The sequence below is a fragment of the Pistacia vera genome, unplaced genomic scaffold, assembly GCF_008641045.1.
Source record: "Pistacia vera cultivar Batoury unplaced genomic scaffold, PisVer_v2 Contig14, whole genome shotgun sequence".
Lineage (NCBI taxonomy): Eukaryota > Viridiplantae > Streptophyta > Magnoliopsida > Sapindales > Anacardiaceae > Pistacia > Pistacia vera.
The window spans coordinates 177,089-199,975 of NW_022195466.1; the positions used below are offsets into that span (position 1 = coordinate 177,089).

At 39.8% G+C, this 22,887-nt stretch overlaps 1 pseudogene; it reads left to right on the plus strand.

Annotated features, from left to right (window-relative positions):
• Positions 1–22,887, plus strand: part of LOC116123054 — a 62,334-nt pseudogene that overhangs the window by 639 nt on the left and 38,808 nt on the right.

The following is a 22,887-nucleotide window of genomic DNA, read 5'->3' on the forward strand; positions in this document are numbered from 1 at the left end:
CAAGTATTATACATTTGCTAAATACTTACATAAAAATGGATCAACATAACACATTTTTATTGGATTCTACTGACAAGATTTAATTCACTTTCCATAACCTAAGATCACAAAAAGAAATTAACTTCATATGAACACTATCATTTCTCTTTATACTTAAAGCTATAGGGTTCTTTATGATTATGATAATTTATTTTGTAACAAACATCAAATCCTTATTTCCTTCAACATCAATTACATTAATTGCAAAAACTTCTTCGATTTTAACAATTCATCATCTTATCAAACCATCTTTGAGTTTTATTCTCACTCCTTTGCCTAGATGAAGTTCCAATTCTTTATTTTTCTTATTGAATTGAATTCATCCTAGGTGATGATAGGAGTAGTGCTATGCCTGAAAAAGTAGGGCTAACGCAAGACCCAGTCAGCATGAAAAGTCAGAGCTTCGATAGGTCCGCAGCCAGTCAGAGGCAGCCACGTCATGCAATGACAGGGATAGCACACTCTTGTTAGGGTAGTGGGTGCGCGTCAGACTGGTCAGGGGCTATAGCGATTCCAAGTGTCTAATCCTTGCACCAAATCGCGCAAATCACTCTTAGAAGGTGGGTAATGGGATATAAAGGAGGATTTGCACGGATAATCCTACCAACTCATAGATTTAGTAATGATAACCTTAATCCATCCCACTACAAATTGAGTGCTCATCTCCCATTTAAGGGATTAGCTAATCTCTCTAAAGAAAATATAGCATTCTCTCTCTTATATAATCATTTGTAAGTCAGTCCGCTGAACGCGACCTGACCACTATCATTAATACAAAATCAGTGGATGTAGGATTCGCTTCCTTAGCATCCGAACTACTTTAAACTTTGTTCTCCATTGTTGTTACTCATTCATTCATCCACGTGTGTCTTCTGGGCCGGTTCAACATTTCACACGTGCATTTGGTTGGTGTCAAAATCACGCATCAACAGTTTGGCGCTAGAAGGAGGGCCTGATTTAGTATTCGTCTTTGATCAGGAGAATCTCTGACTAACTGGTCCCACAACAGCAAATGGTTCGCCGACTCGAACCTGAGCAAACCCATCAGGGTGTTGAGGAGATCCCCCAAGCATAGGAGGGCGCCTCTCCCGAGACACCTTCGGTTCAGCAAAATGTCATGGGGGCTATCCCTTCAAGTTCACAACTTGACCCTGCCATCAGAAGCTACTTGGAGAGGTTCGACAATACTCTCCAAACGGTCAATCGAAGGTTGGACTGTTTGGACCGGGGCGTGCCACCCTAATCAAATGAGGTGGTGCAACCGCCAAAAACGCCTGCAGGTCGTGCGAAAGCGCGACAAAGGGTGATAGCCTGCACCGCGAGCACTGCAGCGCGCCGAAGAAAGGGTAAGTAAGTGGCGAAAAATGGACCTAAGGGCTCCAAAGGGTCGGTGAACACCGATCACATCCCGAATAGAATACCTGTGGCATTAAGACTCGGTGAAAGGTCACAACCCGAGCCGTCCCATGCCGTGTCGCATGAAAACCCCCATAAAAGTGCTGGGCGGGAGATTCTCATCACCGCCATAGAAACAATCCTGAGCATAGTCATGCAGGAGGTTTCCACACTCGGCGTGGTGGTTTATACCACCGCGGAGGTCGTGAAAATTCCCCGCACCATTCGTCGCCATCACACGGCTCTAGCTAGCGTGTGTTGAGAGTGGCCGGAACTGCCGGCCGAGGTGAAGCGAAATCCGACCTTCATACTTTCCTCAAGCGCAACCGCGAGGGTCGAACTCGCATGGGGGAAAGCAATCCCCAGATAGCTCTGTTGCCCCAGATTGAGGAGCTGCAACGAGTTCTAGACCAGCTAAGATCTCAGTAAAATGAACAAGGGTAGGTCATATCAGAGTCTCCATTTTCTCTAGCAGTACTAGCGGCCCCTCTCCCATCAAGATTTAGAATGCCTGACATACGGGCGTTCGATGGAAATTCTGATCCGCGGGATCACTTGTATGAATTCAACGACCTCATGGAGTTTCACCAGGTTTCAGATTTGGCAAAGTGCCGTTGTTTGGTAGTAACTCTAACCTCTCATGCCAAAAGGTCGTTTAGGTCTCTCCCAGCAAGATCGATCAGTTCGTGGTGTTAGATAAGCACGACGTTTCTGAGGCATTTCCAAGCAAACCAGAAGTTCTCAATGCCTTTGAGCTACCTCAGCAACATAAGGCAAGAGAGGGATGAATCCTTCCAATCGTACATCGATCGATTCCAAAGAGAACTTAATAAAGTAGCTTACACTAAAGTCTGTTCAGACTCTCATCATAGCAGGAGTTCACCCACAGACCGACCTATGGAAAGAGTTACAGGCTGAGGATGATGTTTCCCTCACCCGCTTTTATAACCTTGCGGAGAAGTACTTCCGCATTGAAAATTCCGTGGCAGCGCTCCACCGTCGCGACCCCGACGCTTCAGGTAGTGTGTCTGGTCAGGGGAAAGTAGGAGAATTGATTGCAGGTGGGCTACTAACGATCAACGAAAAGGAAAGAAACCACGCTATGAACCCAAAAAGTCTTATGCTCCAATTCCTCGTCGCGATCGCTAAAAGATTAGCATGCATAAAGAGTGGTGGAGATGAAGAGTGAAAGCATAAAAGGATGGATTTCAAAAACGGGTTTTCAAACAAAGCTTGCAAAAGAGATTATACCTACTACTTTGCTTTGGATTGATGAAGATTAGCCTCAAAGTAATGAGACCTCCATACTTTAACACCACCTTGAGAGGTTTAGAGTGTGGTTGTGGCTTTGAGAGAGAGTTTTAGTTTTGCTTTGAGTGAACAATATGTGTTATGAACTAAAATGCAACCTTTTGTATTTATATATACTTGGACAATTTTGCAATTATTTGGTTTTCACTTCCAAGCCCAATAAAATCTTATTTTAAAAAGGGAGCCCAAGTGTTTATTAAATTTATTATGTCACCCTTTGAATAATCAATATTATTCAAGGGTCCATGTAAACTAAACTAGTTTACATTAACAACCCATAAACTTACCTTTTTACCCTTTAACTATTAAAAGGTTATTTTTATTCATCTCATTAATCTTAACGCTTTAAGATATAATAATTAAATATAATTAATTATTGCTTGACCATTTTAACCCTTAAAATGTCACAAACAATTTTCTATATGACTATTACCATAGAAATCCCGTCATTACCCTTAGAAGGTGCTAGCCCTCTTTGGATAATCATTTCTCTCTCATTATTCTCTAACTTTTCAAGGCTATTGGTGTGACCATATAGGTCCACCGTGGATTAGTCGTGAGCCGGTTTTGAATGAATCCGAAAATCTGTCCGGAGGCCCAACGACTATGGTAAACATCTAGCAATGTGCCATAGTCCCTAAACCACGATGAAGAAATACTTCATCGAACTTATTTCAGATCATATGTACCATGCAGGTAAAGTCCCTCCATTGAAATATCCTGATCAAACATAGATTCATGGAACGTCAAAATCCTAAACTCGATCTTCTACCGAATCGTCGATCAATATGTCTGAAACTCGTCATCACAAACTTGCTTTTGTATGACTAATAATAGACTCTGGCTAGAGATTCTAATTTTCAACATTTATCGACGTTCGTCTAGGAACTCGAATTCGGATGGAGTCAGCAGTGCTCCCAATCCTATATTTCTGAGTCAATGGATCCCCTCTTGACCACGTTTGTTTCCGCATATGAACAACGCATGACCAAATAGGCTTTATCATACGAAACATGATTAGTCTCGTACTTATACACCGTATGAATCATACGCATCCATATCGAATCCGACTACAATGTCTCAAGTCAAAAGACTACATCGTGCATTGATATAACCAAACGATAAATCATTGACTACATGCTTTTCCAAGTGATTTGTCGTTATTCGGTCACGTTTGAAAAACAGTTCATCAACCGCTAATCCATACCAATGCCCCAATGACATGACTATCATCATCATCCGTACTTATATCAACTCATGATATCTTTCGGAAGCATCTGATATGCCTACTGTGCAATATAGTTGCCCAAATTATATTGCTTCCGTAGAGAACCCTTTTCAATAATTCATTTACCGATTAAATGAATTATCTGGACAATTCATATACATACTTTATTTTAAATGCATGACTGAATAAAGAAAGCAAGTTATATATATGAATTGAAGAACTCTTTCTTCTATTATTTATGATATATAGATACAAGACAAAATGCTCTGAAACAGACAACATGAATGGTTTCTAGGGCATACACTAATATACACTAACAATCACGACTGAAATTAGTATACACCTCTGAATGCGTCCGTATCGGTTATTCTTGTCAAGTTGGAAGAGGTCAGCCTGCTCGGAGAGCCTGAGCCCATGAAAAATCCCCCATTGGCCAGAAATAGTAAAAAATACTGCCACTTTCATTGAGATAATGGGCATCACACTGATGAATGTCAAGCTTTTAAACAGGCAATCGAAGACCTCATCAAGCAGGGGCATTTTAAGGAATATATTGATGATTCCACTCCCGCACAGGAGAAAAATCAAGGGGAACCAGGAAAGAAGCAACATGATCGCAAAGGTATATGCAACGTTAATATGATCTTTGGGGGATTGCACCTCGCAGGGAACTCGCGAGGTGCCCAGGAAAGATATGCTCACGCAGGCCATCATGATCCCATCGGTGTGATGAGCACGACGCAGCGACCGCAAAAGGTTCGCAGGGAGGAGGAAATTACCTTCTCCGAAAAGGATGCAGTTTGATTACGTCATTCCCACGATGATGCTCTTGTGATCATGCAGCTGATAGGGCGCCATAATGTCCACAGAATGTTGGTGGACAACGGAAGTGTTGTGAACATTCTGTTCTAGGCAGCTTTCGAAAGGATGAACTTGGACAAGGCCGACCTGAAACCTACCTCAATCCTCCTATATGGTTTTACTGGGGACCACCTGATCCCTAAAGAAACGATCTTGCTTCTAGTCACGCTGAGTGACTTTGACGAAGTGACCAAGGTAACTGAGTTCTTGGTAATGGATTGCCCATCCGCTTTTAATGGTATCCTGGGGTGACCTCTGCTGAGAAATTTCAAGGCGGACACTTCAATATACCATCTGAAGATGAAGTTCCCCACCCCAACAAGGATAGGGGAAGTCAGTGGATCTCAGTGGGCATCTCGCGACTGTTATGTGAAAGCAGTGTAAATGACGTGCAAAGGGAAATGTATCTTGCGTGACATTCCCTAACAGGCAATGGCGATCAGCCAGATCAAGCCAGAGCCTAGCCCAGCCGAGGATAACATGGATCCTTGTATTCAGGAATGCCCCTCCTGTGGGCCAGTTGAGGATCTGTCTGAAGTATCGGTCGACCAGAGCGAGGAATGTTAAGGATTTGGAGCAATCTCTACCCCTAGCTCGCCACCGAGCTGACCAGCTTCCTTAGAGGAAATATTGATGTGTTCGCATGGTTTCATGCAGATATGGTCGAGATCAGCCTGAATATTATTTGCCATGCGTTGAACATCGACAGTAAAGCCAAGCCGGTTCGCTAAAAGAGAAGAGCGATGGATCCGGAATGATATGCCGCCTTAAAACTTGAGGTCGATAACCTTCTTCGAAATGGATCCATCCGAGAGGCACTCTATCTGACCTAGGTTGCCAACCTGGTCCTAGTGAAGAAGCCCAACGGCAAATGGCGGACATGCGTTGACTTCACTGACCTCAATAAGACATGCCTAAAATATAGTTTTCCCCTGTCCAGGATCTACTAGCTCGTGGATGCCACCTTAGGGCACGAGCTGCTTAGCGATACAATCAAATTCTGATGTTCTCGCCGGACGAAGAGCATACGTCCTTTGTTACAGATTGGGGGCTGTACTGCTATAGAGTTATGCCCTTCGGCCTCAAGAACGCTGGTGCAACTTATTAGAGATTGGTTAACCGAATGTTCTCTGAACAGATCGAAAAATCGATGGAGGTCTATGTAGATGACATACTGGTCAAGTCGCATATCGCTTTAGATCACATAGCGCATCTCGCTGAGATGTTCAACATCTTTTGGCAATACAGAATGAAGCTAAACCCCCTCAAGTGCTCATTTGGAGTATCCTCGGAAAAATTTCTAGGGTACATGGTTAACCAATGGGGAATAGAGATTAACCCCGAGAAAATCCAAGCACTCCTCGATATGAAAAATTCGACCAATAAAAAGCAGGTCATGAGCCTCAATGGGTGAATAACGGTACTAAGTCGCTTCATATCGAGGGCAACAGATCACTACTTACCATTCTTCAATGTTCTAGGGGCCAATAAAAAGTTTGAATGGACTCCCGAGTACGAACAGGCATTCCAAAGCATTAAAGAACACCCCGAGAAGCCACCTCTTCTGTCTAAGCCTCTCCCGCAAGAGATCCTCCTCCTATACCTATCCGTCTCTCAGTCCGCGGTTAGTGCAGCCTTGATTCGGGAAGAGAATAAGGTCTAATGGCCAGTGTATTATGCGATCAAGCGTCTGTTAGATGCCGAAATGCGGTATCTAGAAATGGAACGATTGGCTTATGTCCTGCTGATCACTTCTAGAAAGTTGTGACCTACTAACTACCTACTCAGGAAGGTCCTCTAGAAGCTGGAGGTGTCAGGTAAGTTGCTTAAATGGGCCATGGAATTAAGTCAGTTCGATTTGAAGTACAGACCAAAATCAATTATCAAAGGGCAGGCTGTTGCCGACTTCATATCAGAATTCTCATATCATCTGACGAATGGGTCAGAGCAACAGCCTAGCGAAGTCATTCAGGAAACTGCTCAAAATCTATTGACTTGGAGCCTCTACATCGATGGATCATCGAACAAAACGAGGGCCGAGGCCGGTCTTCTCCTTTTGAGTCTCGAAGGGATCCGCATTCATGGCATTCTCCGGTTCGATTTTAAGGCAACCAATAATGAGGCCGAGTATGAAGCTCTACTCGCTGGACTGCAGTTGGCCAGAGAAATGAGCGCAACCGCTGTCAGTATCCACAGCGACTCCATGCTGGTTATTAACTAGATTTTGGGAGAGTACCAAGCCAAGGAAGAAAATATAATCAGCTATCTGAAGAAAGCTAAGGCCGCACTCGAGTCGTTCAAATACTTCACAATCACACAAATTCCTAGAGATAGCAACTTTGTGGCAGATGCCTTGGCAAGGATAGCCTTGTCGTTAGACTCAGATACACCGGAGAGCATTCCTGTTCGATTCATCGAGAACCCCAGTACCAACCCGATCGAACATGTCGTGAATGTAACAGAGTCAAATTCTTGGATGATCCCTATCATTCAGTATCTTAAGGATGGGACCTTGCTTGACGACAAGGTCGAGGCAAGGATTCTGTGAACAAGATCTGCTCGTTACACCCTCATCGGAGACCAGCTGTACAGGTGAGGGTTTAGCACCCCTCTCCTCCGATGTGTAACCAGCGAAGAAGCAGATTACATCATGAGGGAGATACACGAAGGGATCTGTGGTACCCACACCGCCGCATGATCTCTCACTAACAAAGTTGTTCGTCAAGGGTACTACTGGCCCCTAATCCAAGAAGACACGTACAATTTTGTCAAAAGGTGTGACAATTGCCAGCGGTTCACGAACATACCACGGGCTCCCTTCCACTAGCTGATAATTATGACCATCCCTAGCCGTTTTCCATGTGGGGGATCGATCTCATCGATCCCATGCCAGTTGGTAAAAGGGGAGTAAAATATGTCATGATCGCGGTGGATTACTTCACTAAGTGGGTTGAAGCTGAACCGTTAGCAGCGATCACGACCAAAAAGCTCAAGGACTTTGTATTCAAAAACATCGTGTGCCGTTACGGGATTTCTCATACTCTCATCTCAGACAATGGTAAATAATTCGACAACAAGGAGTTCAAGCAGTTTTGCGACGAGCTAGGTATTCATAAAAAATGTGCCTCAGTCGTAAGGCCGCAAGCAAATGGTCAAGTTGAAGCTGTCAACAAAACCATCAAGTACACTCTGAAGGCAAAGCTTGGCACAGCCAAGGGGATTGGGCCGACGACCTCCCCAAAGTCCTATAGGTATATAGAATAACTCTGAGAACCTCTACCTCAGAAATCCTTTTTTCGCTAGCATATGGCTGCGAAGAGATGATCCCTGTAGAGGTAGAAACTGGTTCACTTCGGAGAGACCTGTACAATGAAGTCGACAATGAAGCGCTTATGCACACAAGTCTGGACCTAGTTGCAGAACATCGTAGCAAGGCTCAGCTAAGAATAGCGGCTTACCAGCAACGCGTGAAGAGGTTCTTTGACTCTAAGGTCAGGGAAAGAGACTTCCAGGTCAGCGACCTTATTTTGAAGGAAGTTCTCGGTACTAGAGAACCAAGTGCGGGAGTCTTAGGATTGAACTGGGAAGGTTCATACCGCATCACCAAAGTGATAAGACTAGGGACTTATCATCTCAAAAGGCTGAATGGTTCAGAAGTACCCCGAACTTGGAATGCTGAGCATCTCCGACCATATTATCAGTAATTCCGAACTCAGTTTTTCCTTGTAAAGATTTTATTTATCTTTATAAATGTAAATAACAAGTGTATTATCCTATTCCTTTGTAATAATCTTCGCATATAATTCTACTCGTATAGACGTATTGTAATTATGTTCGCATAGGCTTGTTCCAATGTTAAATAGTTAGAGTGCGATCTTATATGACGAGGTATAGAAATTGTGAATGCTCGAGAGATTAAAGATGCATTTCATTAATAAGCATAGCAAACAAAATCCCAAAAATAAATTACAAGTATTAGCCCTGATCCCCAACTCCTGGGGGCCCGACCTCATCTCAGGGCTGGTCGCCATCCTCCTGGTCGACTGACTTCGGAGGGTATCTTGAAGCCTCTCCTTGATCAAATCCTCGAGCAGCCCCCGCTGCTTCCTCATCCTCGCGTCGTGCCATAGATATGAGAGTTTCTTGCCAATCCTCCGAAAGTTTGGACATGTCAATCTCCGTATTCTTTGGCCGCAGAGTATAGATAGACTCAATCGTCCACTCGGCGGCCTTTGCCTTGATCTACTCTGCTTGGCTCCGCATCTCTTCGGTCAGAGAAGTAACTCTTCGCTGACTTGCTTGGAATTCGGCCTCGAGAGCTTGCCTTTGCTTCTCGGAGGCCTCCCTCTCATGCTCTGCTTGCTAAGAGGCCATTTGAGCTCCTGGTTTTCTCGCCGACCTCCTTAGAGAGCCTGGCTATTGTAACACCCCACTTGAGGTACATAGTTAAGATTTGATGAATGGTTCGAATGTTTATCGATTTATCCTTAGTTGAGTCTGTATGTTGTTATTATTGTTTGGTTTATCCTTGGATGAAAAGGTGTATTGGTTTGGTTGAGTGTTTTTCTTGAAGGTTAGTATGATTTAGCAAAATTTTAGGGTTATAGTCTTCGCCGGGGCGAAGAAGTTTTGTCGCCGCGGCGAAGAGGGAGTGCTTCAACCCGGGTGGCCTCTGTGAGTTTTCGCCGAGGCGAAGAAAATAGCTTCGCCTCGGCAAGACTCAGCTGATGTTTCCCTTGAGTTTTTGAGATTTCTTTCTTTTGAGACTCATTACCATTCTACCCTTTTTAGCAGGAAAAGTGGGGAGTGAATTGTAAGGAAATTCATGGAGAATAGTTTGATTGGGTTGTTGTTTTGCAAGAATGAAAGGTCTAAATGGAATTTCAAAGAGTGAGTAGGGGTATTTGGAAAGTGGAGAAAAATATGTGATATTAAGGTTAGCTTTAGAAACCCCTTCATTTTGTTTTCTCACCACCGCCTCTTTCATCCCCTATTTCTCTCAATTTTTCATCCGATTCCAAGGATTCTTGAAGAGCTTTGACTAGAATTTGTTACAAATTGATCCTAAGTACAAAGGTAAGATTCCTTACTCTAGAAGCAAATTTTCATTTGTTGAAAGAATGGGATCCTTATTAAGTTTTGTATTGAAGGTTAGAGAAAGGTTAAGCCATCAAGAGTGGAGAGTTTAAGTGGTTCTACTTGTGTCGTAAGTAAATTCATCTAAGTTGTGATTTACTTGATTGAATGTGTGTAGAGAGTTTTAGATCTATGATTAATGCTTGTTGTTTATGTTGAAATGAGTTGATGAATTCATGAATGGGTTCAATGTTGTTATATGAAGGATTTTCCACCATGAGGAGGTGGATGTGTTTGTGAAATTTTGGTAAGAGTATGGGTAGAATTTGAAGTAATTGAGAGGAATTTTTGAAGTGTGTTTCTCTTTGCAGGATGTGGATGCTTTAAGGAGTTGACTCCAATTTTGGATGGTTAGAGAAATGATAAAGTTAGAATAGAGTTTATGTGCACACATATTGTTTGATGAAATGCCTACAAGAAGCATAGTAGAATTAGAGACGTTACCTTATGCAATGTACATATTTGCATGTCATGAATGCATATAAGGAAGATTTTAGGCATGAGTCATCCATATGCATATGTTTAATTGAGTAATTACATAAGAAAGAATATGAAAATGAGAAGAAACACTCTATTAATAAGAATAAGAAAGAACAAATTCTCTTAGAGTAAAGAGAAAGAAAGAACTAGCACTAGAAGATAAAATGATTCTTAAGTGCTATAGAAAAGAAAAGAAACTAGGTTGTGCGATGGGGAACTCGTGAGTATAGAGTTACCCTCATGTAAACCGCTATGAGAAAGAACGGTCTCTGCCATGAGAGAGCGGAATGCGTGTAAATCGATATGATAAGGAGCGATCTCCACCATGAGAGAGCGGAATGCATGAGATCCGTTATGAGAAAGATGGACTCTGCCATGAGAGAGCGGAATACACGTAAACCGCTATGAGAGAGAGGGAGTGGTTTCCGCCATGAGAAAGGCGGTATGAGATTGAGAAAAAGAAAAGAATAGAAAGAAAAGAAAAGAAAAGAAAGAAAAATGAGAATTTGAATTAGAAATTTGATAAGAATACAAAGAGAATTGATGAGTAATGCACGGGGATGATAGCGTAAGAGACTGTTTTACTTACTGGGCATCTTTGTGCTCACTCCGTTGTTTTCTTTGTTGTATAGGTAATAGGTGATGACTTGGTCTGATTGACGTCGTCAAGCGTGGAGATTTGGCTGCACTGTCCCTTGTTTCATTTTGTTTCGAAAGTCCTTGTACATATGATGTTTTGTTTTGTAACGAATGTGATTACTAAGTAAAGGAAATTTTTTGGGCCCAACTTGTTTTGACAAATATGCTATCTTTTTATTAATCGATATTACGAATCTGGTAGAAAGAAAGTAGTTGTTACAGCTATGGTCATCTGGAGCTCATTTACCTCCTCCCCATGCTTCTCGAGCTCGAACCTTTGAAAATCCACCGTGCGAAGAGCTGCATTCCTTTCGTTCAGATACTGGTTCGCCGATCCAGTGGATAGCTCCGTTTCTGCTTCGACGGCTTCCAAATCCCCTCTTGAGCAAGACCTTTTGCAGGGATAGTTGCATGGAAAGCAGAGCCTGCGAACAAAAAGAATAATTAGTTTACTAAAAATGGAAAGGCAAAGTCCTCGCTGAGGGCAGTTCGTTTTACCTTGCTTATGTGTTGGATTGATGTGGATATCAGGTCTACATGGTTGGAACCCACAAACTTTTTGAATACTTCTGTGAGTTCGCACTCCAGCAAGGCCAAGACCGCTAGCTGCAAATAATCTGGCAGTTGTCCCATTGAATCCAGCACTGGAGTATCCTTGCCGGTACCCCCGACAGGGGGGTCACCCACCGGCTCCTTACCCGACCTCTTTCCAATGCTTGCAACCTTGCCTTGCCCTACTCGAGATGACCCCGAAGCGGTAGGAGTGCCTAGCTGCGACCTCCCAGGCTGAACGCCCAGATCCTTCAGTTCAGACTCTGACTCTTTAACGCAAATTTGTAGCCTCTTTCTGGGTCGCTGGGCCATTGTCTTCTGCTTCGGGCGAGTAGCCGAAGGTTAGGAAGCGCCCGTAGGACGGATCGGGGCGCCTGCTGAAGATCAGGAAACCTCAGCAGGACGTGTCGAAGCCCCCAATGCTGCCCTTTCGACTGAGGGACCACTAAGAGCGGCTTCAGTCATCCTAGCAGTCCTCGCTCAGGGAAAGTAAACTGTCTTCGTCGCGGCGACCCTGGCACCTTCAGAGGCATAGTTGCTGTATATGAGCATCGTTAGTAAAAATAGTTCATTGCGCAATCAGGAAAGACCCAATTAGTGTGACTTAATGTGTGCTCTAAGGTCGCGTCTACGTTGAGGAAGCCATACCTCCGCAAATTCACGGTTGTCAGGAGCAGTTTTGCATTGTGACTCGCTTCGGGCAAGAAACCAAAGGCTATGATTCTGTCCGGATCTGCGAGCAACTCCAAACTGGTTGTTTTGTTAACTACAGAAAAATAAAGAGTTCGTTAATAAGACAAACAAAGTCAATTGAGTTCATTAAGGGAAAAGAACCTACTTGGGTCTTGGAAGCAGCAGAGACCATCGTAACAAAAGAAGAAAAACTTCGTTTCGTAGGCCCTCACGTTGCTAGGGTAACTGTGTATTCTGGCTGCTATAGTAGTTTGCCTGGACAAGTAGTAGGAATCCTTATCCTTGCTCTTTTTTAAGATATACGAGCAACTGAGCTCTACCATAGTCAGCTCGTCGAGCCCCGTTCTCGCGACACCCGATGTACATGGCAATGGCAATCATGTACGTGTTCAGCGTAAGTTGCATCACCGCAATCCTGAAATGATCCAGTACCGACCTAACAAAAGGGTGGAAAGGAATCAACCCCCCACCCTTGAAGATTTCCTCGGAGATCACGGCCAACTCGCGTGGCAGTTGCCGAGTTGTGTGCGTCCTATCGCGGAAGAGATCTGCGTGGATACCGTACTGGTCTATCACTCTTTTGAGCTCATCCTTAGTAAGTACCGAGAAGATCTCTTGGGTGGGACTCGCGGGAACATCCTGTGTAGACGAACTGGTCTCTTCCTTGGACTTGGTCATTGAGGGGTCCATTCTACTGCAGTCTGCAAAAGTGACAAGCAAGGAATCTTTTTAGCCCTCGTACATTATTCCATACGACGATGTGGAGGAAAGCAAACACTTCCCTTCCTAAATCCCAGAAAAACCCTAACAAAGTATTTTGAGCCGCCATTCATGGCTCAAACCCAGCAAGAACATTTCGTATTATATCAACTACCGGAAGACGTATCATTTATCAACTACTTGAGAGTAAGAAATAAAACAGAAAACGATTTTTACCTCACAGAATATGAAGAAGGATCCTTCCGCTTCGAATAGCAAGTACGCGCTGGTTCGGAAGGCAAAGAATCCAAGTTTACAAAAGTCTCTTGCCCTCTCTGAAAAGATGTGTGGTGACATTGCCTGAATCGAACCTGGGTTTTATAACAAAAGAACTGACATTTGGTTTTCCTAGAATCAAACGACGTTTGGGCAGAAAAATGTACCTCACCGTCGATCACGACCACATGTCGTAGATCCACGAGGAAGGGTGACCGTCATGCTCCAAGGAAACTAAACTGTCGTCCTTCTTCATTGAAAAACCCAAGCAGCAGCATGGTTCTCCTGCCGCATTAAATGTGCCCCAATCTGTATTTAATACTCTGATAAGGGATATCGTTTCAGCATGTCATGCATATAATGTGCATGGTTGGCATTTATTGCGCACAGGACGCATTTGTCAAAGCAAAAGGCGCTTCATTAAATGCACCCATCATGAAAATGCAACAGATAACGTCTAAAGAGATCGTTATGTAGAACACTCTTCGTCTAGCTGGTTGCGAAGCGACGTGACTCAAGTACAATTTTGAAACACTCGATCCCTTGCCTAGAGGCGAATTCCAAGAATAATCAGGTCACGAGCACAAAAGCTTAGTCTTGACCTCCTTTCGAACAGATCAGAAAAGCCAAAGTTCCCTCGAAGGCATCTTGTCACAGCATGAACTATAGTTTCCAAGGTTTGATTCTCCAACCTTAAAAACTAGGGGACTTCTGTTATGCCTGAAAAAGTAGGGCTAACGCAAGACTCAGTCAGCATGAAAAGTCAGAGCTTAGACAGGTCCGCAGCCAGTCAGAGGCAGCCACGTCATGCAATGACAGGGATGACACACTCTTGTTAGGGCAGTGGGTGTGCGTTAGACTAGTCAGGGGCTATAGCGATTCCACGTGTCTAATCCCTACACCAAATTGCTCAAATCACTCTTAGAAGGTGGGTAATGGGACATAAAGAAGGATTTGCATGGATAATTCCACCAACTCACAGATTTAGTAATGATAACCTTAATCCATCTCACTATAAATTGAGAGCTCCTCTCCCATTTAAGGGATTAACTAATCTCTCTAAAGAAAATATAGCATTCTTTCTCTTGTATAATCATTTGTAAGTCAGTCCGCTGAACGCGACCTGACCACTATCATTAATACAAAATCAGTGGACGTAGGATTCACTTCCTTAGCATCCGAACCACTTTAAACGCTATTCTCCGTTGTTATTACTCATTCATTCATCCACGTGTGTCTTCTGGGCTGGTTCAGCATTTCACACGTGCGTTTGGTTGGTGTCAAAATCATGCATCAACAAGTAGTAACAACCTTGGGAGTAAAGAAGAAAACAAACTTATAGAGAATTCTGGAATGAAAATCATTTCTCATTAACTAATTCTGTATGTTATATATATATATATATACGCCGCAAAGTTAACGGACAATTTAATGCTTTTTACGTTACATGATCTGCTTAAGATTAAAAATAGACTTAATTTAGAGAAATAAAGACTCAGTAATGCACCACTTATTTGACCTATATATGAAATTGATTTGAAATCTTTTTAAACTAAAACTATAGTTTGGCATAAACGTATCAATGGACTTAAGTTTTAGCATAAACCTACAATGGACTTGCAACTACATATTACTCATATATTATATATGGACTGATATTAAAAATAAAAAAACACATATCCTATTGAGATATTGACCATCCTCTAAACAGTTTAATAGTTTGAACACTATCATCTTCTTCTGAAGATGATTATCATTCATGAATCAAGAGACAATCTTAAGATTAGAAAATGTGTAGAAACTTTATGAATTTCCTTCAATAATCCCAATTAATAAAGGTATAAGCTTAACAATGACACTATCTTTTCTCTTAAAACGGCAACATAGTCATCAGCAAGTGAACTTCCATTCATCTGTCCAAAGCAGATATATTAGTCAGCATCGAAAATTAACATTACAGATAGGAAAAGTATCTTAGAGAGCTAGAGAAAATAGTATATATCTTTTTAAAAAAATTGACTATCGTGCAGAATTAAAATTTGAAGGGGAAACCAGATCAAGTTTTGGAAATTTTAATTTGGACGTACTTATTTTATTAGGTTAGCTTGTTGAAGAAAGCTTATTTAATTTCCTCAGACTCTATGTACTGACAAACAATGGTGAAACCAAAAAACTATGTTTGGGAAGTTAAAGTATTAGCTTAAGCTTTTTGGTTGGATAGAAACTTAACATGGTATCAAAGTTGAAAGTCTTAAATTCGAATCTTCACATTTGAAAAGAAAAAAAAAATTAAGTTTGATGTAAGGCCTTATTGGTCTAATATATTTTGAGCCAAACAACTTAACATAAAGGGACTATTAAATTACTATTAATTTGACCTAAATTTTAAGTTATTAGATAAGCATCAACAATGATATTTAAGCGGGAATTTGAAATTGTGACATTTGGTTTTGATACCATGTTATATTATTACTTAACCTAAAATATTTGTGAAGAATATAGTATTTGTAAAAGAAAACTAACAAAGAAAAGGAAAGGAGTAGGGAAAATTGGTAGACTTTATGGCTCCATTTGGTTAGTTTTTTAAAATAGCATTCTATTATAAATAACATTTTTAGAAAATAGGATAGGATTCTGAGAATTTTTTGGTACATTTTTTAAAAGATCTGGCTGTCTGGTCATCATTGACGGCCATATCTTGGTCATTGTTGACTGTTGAACAACGACTAAGATATATGGCCACCAGCGATGGCCAAACGACAGCCAATGTATGGCCATCATCAATGGCTAGATTTGGTTGTCAATAGCCAGATCTTTGGCCATAGATGTGACTATTTTCGACTAGATCCATGGTGAATATGACTGGAAATAGACAGATTGGCTCACGAATGGTCAGATCTAACTAGTTGTGCGTCGTTACTGTCGCGGCGGCGATGACTGTTGGCAGGTGATAGTGGCTTGGGTGGGTGGAGGTATTTTTGTTGATTTTAAAACTTTTATTAAGAAAGGTAATTGTTAATGTTTTGAGTTAAATAAAATAAAATTGGATTTTGAAGAATATTAAAACAAATGTATTTTTGGTTTTTTTATGATAGGATAATGGAATAGATAGTGGGAAAGTAGTGTGCCAAACGTAGGGTACAATTTTACAAATGGCATTCTTTGTAAGTATAGATAAAATTAGATGATAAGATGATATCTCTTGATCTTAAATTGATCCTATCATCCCTTTGATCGAGTTATTCAATTATTCAGCTATATAATCCTTGCTTCTTATCTGGTTATTTAACAGACAGAAAACTTACCTGTATATGCATATTGTAGCATACTCTTTCCTTACAAACTTGAAGAGTTGAGGCACTCATAATGCTCCCGCCTTCTTCTTCTAGATTCTCCAATAGTTTTGGGAAATTGGTATCATGATCCTTAAGAATTAATGTAATCTGTACAATCACTTCACCTTTCACAACCTCGTGTACTGAAACCGTTGGAGCTTCAAGTTCTAATTGTGGAGTTTGACAAGGGTTTTGCTCGTTTTCAGTTTTTCATTGCAAATTTTTCTTCCTAAGAGTTGGCTTCTCTATGTCAATTTCTAGCTCCGGAATGTATTGAAGAGCTCTATCGATTATTACTGGTGCACTTCTTCTCTTCTGTAGAAAGTTCAAAGTCACTACGAATTAAACTTATTTGATGAAATTTATGTAAAAAAAGTTGAAGGACTCTTTTTTTAAATTTCTGAATAATTTGTGATATGTATATATATATAAACTAAATGGTACAAAAACATTAATATATCTTTAGAATTTTGATTTATACATTGTAAATTTAGTATTTATCAGTTTATGGTTTCTATATGAGAGACTCTATGATTGTGTCTTGAAAAGTCTCTCTCAACTGAATAGTATATAGCTTCTCAGGCTTATCTTAACCCTAAATAGTCTTTCAATTAATTGTATAGCCTAGGAAAAACTAACCCAAAAAAAAAAAAAAAAAAAAAAAAAAAAAAACAACATGCATAAGAAAAATATTTTAGAAAAATTAGTTAAACTACTACGCTTAATTTACTGCTTAATTTTCTGTTCTGTTCTTAAATCCTTACCTTGCCAAAACCCCGTGCATAATACTCACAAAACCAGGCATATTTTAATATTACTAATGGCCATAAGTAGCAGCAATCTGATGCTCGAGTATTCTAAAAAATCCAATTTCTATAATTATTGAAGAGCAATTCAAATATTGGAGTATAAAAAAGTAGAAGCAAAAGTTTAAGCTTTTAAATTTAGGAGGAATGAAAAATTAAACATTGTATTAGATTCAAAGGTTACAAATTCGAATCCCCATAAGAGAAAAAAATAAAATTAGTAAAAGAGCCTATTAGACTAATATAATATGTTAGAGTTCTAATCCAACCACTCACTTAAACTTTTAAGTGGAATGACAAATTAACAGTCAATAAGTACAAAGTTGCAAATATATTAAACTCTTACTTACTCATTTAAGCTTTTAAGTGTAACAACAACTAAACAGTCAACTATTACAAAACTTTAATATTGAAGCTTATATTTATCGACCAAGGTATTAGTAACTAAAACAATATTTTTTCCTAAAATTATGTGATTGATGACAAAAAAGGAAAATGAAAGCCTAACCCACATCACAACCCAAAACCCCACACACAACCCACACCCCCGCTCGGCCCCCCGCACACCCCAACCCCAACCCACCCCCCCCCCCCCCCCCTTTTTCTCTGAAGCTAAGGCTCTAACAAACTAAACCAGTAATAGCAATCACTATATTATTTTTGACAATTAATTAGAAATGAAAGAAAGTAAAAACATTATTCAACAATCATCAAATAAATTATTGACGATATTTTAGGCCCAGTTATTGAAAAAATGTTTAGGAGTAGTAATCTTCCAAGTTAATTACATAGTTGCCGCAATTGACCAAGAAATGCAAGAGTTATCAAATATTACTTTTTATGAACCATTGAATCTCTTAAAGATCATGAGCAGTATAACAACAGACAAAAGAGAGAAGACAGAACTTGAAAAGGAAAGTTATTTTTCATCTTTAAAACTCCTATGCACAGCAAATGTGAGTCTTTGGGATTCTATTTAGGAGATTAGATGGTGACGTCTTAAAATCTTTTGAGTAGGAGTTACATATATTCTCTATTTCTATATAAGAGTGTATTGCACTTACAAAGTCTTGAAATTCCAATTTGTATTTTTAAATGAAGTGACAACAGATTTTTACAAGTTATATCACTTACTACATCATCTTATGATTGATGTATCATCTAACCAATTGTAATAATATTACTTGAGTTACTATGTGTTAAAGATCAGAGGTAAAATGCAGAAGAAGTTTATCAGAATGCTTTAGTTGTTTTAGCACAAGTCAACAGATGTTAGTTTTGTAAACTAAATTCAAAGAGTTAAATATAATGAAGATGGGACTATTCAAAGGTTTTAGGCAAGGCTAGTGGCCAAAGAATTCCAGCAACCTTGAAGGGGTGAATTATTTTGAGACATTTGGACCTTTAGTGAAACCAGCTACTTTAATAGCAGTCATGTGTTTGGATGTTACCTATGGTTGAGCAGTTAACAATGCCTTTCCCACGGGTGGTTTGGATGAGCAACTGTACACGGTACAGCCTAAGGGTTATCCAAGTCTTATTTAATCTCAGAATGTGTGTAGGTCGAATAAGGCTTTATATGGCTTTAAACAAGTTCCAAGAGCTTGGTTTGAGAAACTGAAGTCTACTTTGATTGCTTGGGGCTTTTTTAGTTCAATTGCTGACACAAGTTTGTTTGTCCACAAAATTGAATAGAAGGTAGTCCGTATATTTTGTGTATGTTACTGACTTTTTATTAACTGGGAATGATGTTGAGTTGATAGATGAACTAGTGCAACATTTGAATGCTTAGTTTGTCTTGAGGATACTAGGCTTTGGCAGCAGCTGGATTTGAGTCTTTTAAGAGACAAGCCAAAAGCTGTTTCACCAGACTTTTGGTAGCTTGAGAGGATTTGTTAAAGATCAGAACTAAAATGTAGAAGTGTATGAGAATGTTTCAGTAGTTTCAGCACAAGTTGTTAAGTTGTATATTTCTTAATCTGCAGAATAGATTAAGGAATTCTAAGTATAAATAGCGTAACGACTAATAAAGATCAGGGAGATTTCCACATCATTCTTCTATTTTCTGTTATTTGACTCTATGAGATCCAACCTTTTTTTTTTTTTTTTTTTTTTTAGTTTTTTTTCTAATATTATTAGAGATCTTTATGGTACTTTATGATCTTAAAATGTCTCTTCAATTGTGTACTATTAGGCCTACAACAAGTGCAAATTAATCTTCTTATAAATAATGTGAAGGATTAAAAGAAAATAATTTAGTGTATATAAATCATAGTTCTTCTTTTTACCCAAAAAATCATAGTTCTTCTATAATTGTAGTAGTTTTCTAAAGTAATATTAACATCTTAAGTTGATCCTAAATGCAATACCCCACAGAAACAACAAGTAGTAAAATGATGAAGGATGGTCAATGATTAAACCTTTTTTCTTAGAGAATCAGCTGGTAGCAATGCTCCAAGGGCTAAGTGAGAAGTATTGAGCATCATCCTTCGCGCTTTCTCCTTTTCATTATGCTCTTGCCTCTTTGAAATTGGCCCATCTTCTTCATTGAATTGCACAAACTTTTCTTGATCAATTTGTATGCGCTTCAACTTATGCTTCCTCTCCTTTCTCTTACTGATGACTCGTTGATCTTCGAGTAATCTTTTATCAATGTTGGTGGAGGCCATTGCTGAAGTTTCTTGTTGATCAAGTAGCTGCAAGGAATTATCAGAAGCTTCAAAACAGTTTGACAAGTTGCCCTCATTGCAATTGTTGAGACTTTTCCCTTGTAGTTCTCCATAAATGCATGGTTCAAAAGGTGAGCTTTCTTGCTCAAGAGGTGAACTTTCTTGCTCAAGAAATATGTTCGGATCCAAACCATCAAAGTTAGATTACAAAAGATGTCCTTCTAAAATTGGGCATAAACTTTCAAGAGCTTCGAGAATTGTGAAGAATTTTCCTTCTCAAGAAATGAATTAAACTCAAAATTACTTGTGTTTTCTTTAGTAAGTGGCATACTCTCTTCTTGGACTGAACATGGATTAGCTGAAGCTCCATGAGAGACTGACGAAATGTTATTTTTTGGCAGCGTTTCATCAAATCCACCTTTAGACACTAAAGAATTTTCTTGCTGAAATATATCAGCATCAAAATCACTCAATATTTCATCCATAGCTAGAAAGATACTGTTATCGTCCAGAAATGGCCATGAATCATCGGACACGTAGAAAGTAGAAATTCAGTATTGAGATGAAGAATCAAGAAAGTTAAAGAAACCAAGAAAAACGAAAAACAGAGCTGAGAAGAAAGATGAATATTCTGGAATTCATTGATTTTTTATTAACTGAGTCTTTAACAGAAAACAAACATATTTATATTTTGTTACACTGTATAAAACGTCAGTGTATTACATTTTGCTTAATTGAAATTCAAGCCATCTGACTTCTAATCTTTGCAAAATAACCCAGCATACTTTCTTCTTAATATTCCCCCATAAACAGAACACTCCCACTATTCTTTATCATTCTTCCTTCACAATATTTTCCCGTAAACTACACTATCTTCCTCTCTAAACTTATCTTCACTTTTACCATGCTTAAACATTCTACCTACTCAACATTCCCCCATAAATTACACTATCTTCCTCTGAAAACACAACTTTCTGCTACTTCAGTTTGCATCTGAAAACACAACTTTCTGAAACTTCAGTTTGCTACACTACTCAACATTTCAGTCAAACAACTTTCTGCAACTTCAGTTTGCATCTGAAAACACAACTTTCTGCAACATATTGACTTCAGTTTACATAAGACTTAATTAGTCTTTGATTGTAGCAACTAACGCGGGCAAAGAAGACATAACAGTAAGCTTTTCTTTAAGAACTTGAAACCTGTGAGCAGGAAGTGCCTTTGTTAACACATCCGCAGTTTGAAACTCAGAGGAAACATTTTGAACAGCAAGTTTCTTATCAATAACCAGTTCTCTCACATAATGGACATCAATCTCAATATGTTTTGTCCTAGCATGGAAAACAAGGTTAGAAGATAGTGCTCCTACACTCATATTATCACACCACAAAATTGGAATACTCTTGATTGGGATACCAAGTTCTTGAAACAGATTTTGGATCCAAACAAGTTCAGTGGCTGCTTGACTAAGAGCCCGATATTCAGCCTCTGTTGAAGAGAGAGACACCACTTTCTGTTTTTTAGACACCCATTTTACTAAGTTGCCACCAAGAAATATGCTATATCCTGTTGTGGATAGCCCAGTAAGCATCAACATAGCCTTCCAGGGCAAAATTCTGATGTTTTTGGAAGAGTAAACCATGTTGTAGGGTGCCTTTAACGTATTGAAGTACTCACTTGCACACAGTCCAGTGATTTGTAGTAGGAGACTATAAAAATTGACTCAATCTATTCACTACAAAAGACAGATCAGGTCTAGACAAAGTCAAGTATTGAAGACCTCCCACAAGACTCCGATAAAGAGAGGGCTGATCAAAAACTTCACTGTCTTTTTTCATCAGTTTTGTACCAGTGGCCATAGGTGTATTGCAGGGCTTACATTCTGCCATTCCAGCTTTGTTCAATAGATCTAGAGCATATTTTGATTGAGAAAGCAGCAAATTTGACTTGTCTCTTTGCACTTCAAAGCCAAGAAAATAGTTAACAGACCCTAAAGTCTTCAAAGCAAACTTGTTATTTAAATCTGTAACTATTTGAGTAATCAATGCAGAATCATTCCCAGTAATGAGAATATCGTCCACATACACTAGTAAATACACTATGTGAGACTCCTTTTTAAAGAAAAATAGGCTGGTGTCAGAAACTGAACCAAGAAAACCCCAATCAGTAAGAGCCGCCTTTAACTTGTCAAACCAGGCTCTTGGCGCCTGTTTTAGGCCATAGAGGGCCTTGTTGAGTTTACAAACATGTTTGGGGTGTTGAAGATCAGTAAAACCTTCAGGTTGAAACATGAACACAGTCTATGTGAGATCTCCATTTAGAAATGTATTGTTAATGTCAATTTGTTGGATATCCCAACCATTATGAATAGCAAGTGAGAATATGATCCTTATAGTGGTAGGTTTAATAACTGGAGAAAATGTATGAAAATAATGCAAACCTGGGGTTTGTTGAAAGCCTTTAGCCACTAATCGTGCCTTGTATTTTTGAAGAGTGCCATCAGATTTCAGCTTGGTTTTAAATACCCATTTGCATCCTATAACATGCATATTGGAAGAGAAAGGAACTAATTCCCAGGTTTGGTTTCGCACCAGAGCTGAAAACTCATCATTCATTGCTACCTTCCATTCTGGAATTCGTAGAGCTTCTGAGACAGTTTTTGGTTCAGCTAGAACACATAGAGTAGAGAGATATGCACATCCAGAACAACCCTGAGATTGTGACTTAGCAGGCTTCGAAAAGGTCTGGGTTTTTGATATAGTAAGCAT